The sequence below is a fragment of the Terrapene carolina genome, unplaced genomic scaffold (genome assembly GCF_002925995.2).
Source record: "Terrapene carolina triunguis isolate 2854851 unplaced genomic scaffold, T_m_triunguis-2.0 Scaffold62, whole genome shotgun sequence".
Classification (NCBI taxonomy): domain Eukaryota; kingdom Metazoa; phylum Chordata; order Testudines; family Emydidae; genus Terrapene; species Terrapene triunguis.
Window position 1 is genome coordinate 25,754,806 of NW_020664413.1, and position 4,508 is coordinate 25,759,313.

The following is a 4,508-nucleotide window of genomic DNA, read 5'->3' on the forward strand; positions in this document are numbered from 1 at the left end:
TCCATGTGAGGAGGCTTAAAATCCATTCAAATTAGCCTGGATAGAAGTAAGATTTTGAGAGAGATATCTTGTGTTCTCCTAAAGTATCACTTAAGTTTTTCTTTTGCATTATGCTGCCAATTATACAATCAAAATAAATTATTTATGGTGCAAGAGTCATTCAGAACATAAGACAACAGATGCAGCAATCTATCACAAAAGGTTTCCATGTTCAACAACAAGAAGGCAGCTGCTATATTATCCATTACACAGCATACATGTTTTATTGCATGAGCTCATCTCACATTTAACAGAGAATGTAACCCCCCGAGTCCAGTCCTGAAGCTAACAGCTTGTATAAATACCTGGAATAAAAAATTTCATATTACAACATAGTAAAACCAGAAATTATTCTCGTTCCATTTGCTGTCATCTTTCTATCTAGCATTTAGCAGTAGTCTGAGTAGTCAGAGGTAACTAGAAAGCAAATCCCCTGAACAAGATTTCTAACATAGTAGTGCAAGGCAGTAGCCACTGTGTAGCAAAGACTGGATGCTGTTAACCCTTAGGATACTAGCTCAACCCTGGGAACTAGCCAGTTCCTAAGGGTTTTGCAGAACCACAAGGAAGATTGAAAGAGAGTGGTTTCTGGCAGCTGAGTACTGACTGACCTGGGCTTCTCTCTGCTAGGAATGCCCCCATTTCCCTGGCCTCTCCCAATGCAGTTCAGTTCCTCCTACTGCTAGGAGGAACCATGCCCTCATAGGTGGAACTAGTAGCAGGGAAGCAGCATGTATGCAAAAAACACACCAGGTGCGGAGTACAGTTGGAGATATTCTGTGCAAGGAGGCAGTTGGCCAGGAGGCATGCTGGGGGGAAAGGAAGGGGGGGGGGTCACAAGAGAGTACTTTGTGGCAGGCTAGGGAAGTTGGAAGTAAACCCAAGAGAATGGCAGTGGAGCTCCTGCTAGTGTGTAACGTGGAAGTGAAGGCAGAGAGAGACTTGGCTTAGGTCAAATGCTTTATTGAGATTCCCATCTTTTAAAGGTTCTGAGTCCTCATGATGAGTGACTGAATCACACTTTTGGTAGAACATCTGTAGCGTGCATTTTAACTGAGGAACAGGTGATGATGGACCAGGCTACCTTAGGCTTTCCCTCTGACGTACTATGGCACTTGCAACTAGCTGAGGTGCTTGAGCTGTTGGGCCTTTGGTGTAAATGGAGGGGGCTGGCAGCAGGGAGAAGGCACCTCAGTCTCAGTGCATTGATCTTTGGCTCTGACAAAGTCTGGATTGCTGCCCTGCTGTGAAGCAGGGCCTCTCATTTCTCATGCTCCCGCCAAGCTGGGCTGGTTGAGGTAGCAGAGGGCTTAAAAAGACAGACTGTATTTAGGTCAGTTTGCAAATACAGTAGTTATTGCAACGACACTAACCCATTCAGAATTTAACTCCTGCCTGAAGATCCTCCTCCAAACAAACACCTACAGGGAACAGCCATCAGGGATGGATTAAGGCAGGGGTAGGCAACCTATGGCACGCGTGCCGAAAGCGGCATGCGAGCTGATTTTCAGTGGCACTCATACTGCCCGGGTCCTGGCCACCGGTCCGCGGGGGCTCTGCATTTTAATTTAATTTTAAATGAAGCTTCTTAAACATTTTGAAACCTTATTTATTTTACATACAACAATAGTTTAGTTATATATTATAGAGACCTTCTAAAAAGGTTAAAATATATTACTGGCACGCGAAACCTTAAATTAGAGGGAATAAATGAAGACTCGGCACACCACTTCTGAAAAGTTGCCAACCCCTGGATTAAGGCATTCCAGAGACCCTAGACAATCCATGCCATGCCTTGCCTCTGCTCCCCCAAGGCTCCAGCTACCAATCCCACCCGGAGAGGCAGGGCCAGCAGGATGGAGGCCCTCTTCTCCCTTCTGGGAGTGGCAGCAGGTCCCCCTCCTAGGGTTTACTTTAGCATCTGGGGACATACCTGCTTGAGTTGGTGGGCTGGGCCCACTGATTCCTCTCTTCCTGCCACATGCAGCAGGGCTCTCAGGCACAGCAGACTGTGCAGTGACCAACAGCACCACTAAGATGCATGGGGCAATTCCCTGCAGCAATAACTTTGAAAGGTGTGTTTTTGCCAACTCACTCATCACTGCACAGGTTACAATTGGGTCAGGTTTGCAAGCTTTTCCTCACAGCCATGAGGGCTGCAGACATTCATTAAAAAAAAAAAAAAATAATGAAACTGAGAAGACACTGATGTATCCATGTGATTCCAGGAACTGGGACCTTAGTTATGGGTCTATGCCGCCTACACCTTAATCCAACTCTGTATGGCACTTCTAATAACAAGGGTGAAGGGCTTTTAGAGCTATTATATTATTTAATAAAAGCAGGTGGGAGGGAGGAAATTATTTACTGAGACATAGCCATTCACCTTCCTGACCCCACTAATGGTATTTCATACCCCTTTGTGCTACCCTTTTTGTTTATCGGTCTGTTCTAGATTGCAAGTTGTTTGTGACAGGGGACTAAGGGCTTTCCCACATGGAACAGCAATGCTCACTAGAAGGGTTTAATTTTTAACACACACCAAACAGTACTACATTAACGTGCACTAGAGAACTTTTACTTCATGCCAGCCGTGACTACACAGGCCGTTAGCATGCAAACCGGTGGTGCACTTTAGAAATCATACCCTTCTAGTGTGCATTGCTGCTCCATGTAGAAAAGTCTTTATATTTGCACAGCATCAACCACCAGAAACACATAATAATGCATAATATATAGCACAACAACCCCCCCCCCTGCATTTTTGGCCAGACTCAGCCCTGATGTAACTGCAATGGGAGTGACATCTATAGACCTACGCCCAGTAAGGTTGAATTTGATACAATTTGATATACCACAGACAGTGAATTCACTATTTTGCCTATTTAGTGTGTCGCTGATTTTTTCCCCCTTTGAAGTTACCAAGGAAACAATAGCATTTGGCTGAACAAGGCTTAGTAACGTAAGTGCAGAAAAAAAATTTATATATGCCACGCTTTGCTTTATTTCTCAATCTGTATGATGCTGCTCCTCCTGCCCATGCAGATGGTACAACTAAAATATGCATTTTTCTTTTGAACTGATCCCCTTTTTCCATTCTCTGCTGGGTAACAGAAAAAGATGAAACAGTGGAAGCTGCTCAGAGACTATGGATACAAGGCAACAGAATGAAAATCCTAACAATGTGCAAAGTTCAGTTCTGGTGATATGTCCAGTGGAAGTGTTTGGGGGTGAAAATAATTATTTCACTATGGCCCAACCAGCAGCAGACCAATCATAGTTAATCTACATGACAGGATCAGGATCCATACCACATATGGACTGTGGAGCAGGGCTTTATATGAGCTCCCTCCGACATAGCATGCAGATGGTTTTGAGAGACAAAAGCAGTGGTTCTTTTGGTCACTCCAACAGGGGGATGTGATGGCTGCAAGATGAACTACTGGAGCCTTCAGAGGCAGTAGTAGCCATGGAGCAGCACTGCTGCCACTCGATAGCTTTGGGGAGGATTGTGTCCCTACTGTCAAGCCCATTTAGTCAGCCTTGGACCAAAGCAGAGGATTTTGCTGTAAGATGCACCCCCAAAGTAACATTTTTGTAACAGCTTATCATAAGAAATCAAGATACTGAAGACACAGTTGCTTTAGATGAAGTGATTCCAATTTAAACTCCACCTTGTTGTTGCTCTCTAATTGCAATCTTTTTTCCTAACACCAAAACATCACAGGAGAGCAGATTCAGAAGGACAACTCAGACACTTAGGAGAATTTTAGCATTTTAAAAACAAACAAAACAAAAAAACCCAAACAAACAAGACCGGCATCATACGATAATGCAACAGGGTTTCTAACTACTGACACATGTATCAACATGGCTTGTCGTGGAACAAGATCCTGCCCCCGTTAACATCAGTGGCCCAGTAATTCCCATCGACTTCAGTGGCACCAGGATTTCACTCCAGGTCCTTTTAACTGGTACCAGAGGTTTATCCTCCCAACAATGATAAACTCTGCTAGTCCCCAGTTCACCAGAGCTGCCTCTTCAACTGTTCACACTTTAACTCACACTGGAGTGTAGCTACTCTGAGTGTGTGCTGGGGTTTAGAGCAGGACAAGATGTAGGCCTAGGCAAGGTCTAAGTCTGCTGAACTGGGACAGTTACCTAAGAAAGTTGGGCTCCATTGTTCTAAGGAGAGCCTGGGGAATGGTATTTACCTTTCACTTTAAAGGAGTTCAAGATATATGCATGAAAAACCCTATTTTAAGTTTGAAGTATTAAAAAAAAAAAGAGGGGGGGGGAAATAAGTGCTACCCCTCCCCGCACAGAAATTAACAAGGATGTCAGCCTGCTTAGGAAAGCCTTCATGATAGTCTAGAAGCATCATAATCTATTAACACAGCATACAAATGGAGCACATCCCCATACACCTTTCTCTCCTACTACACACACACACACACACACACACACGT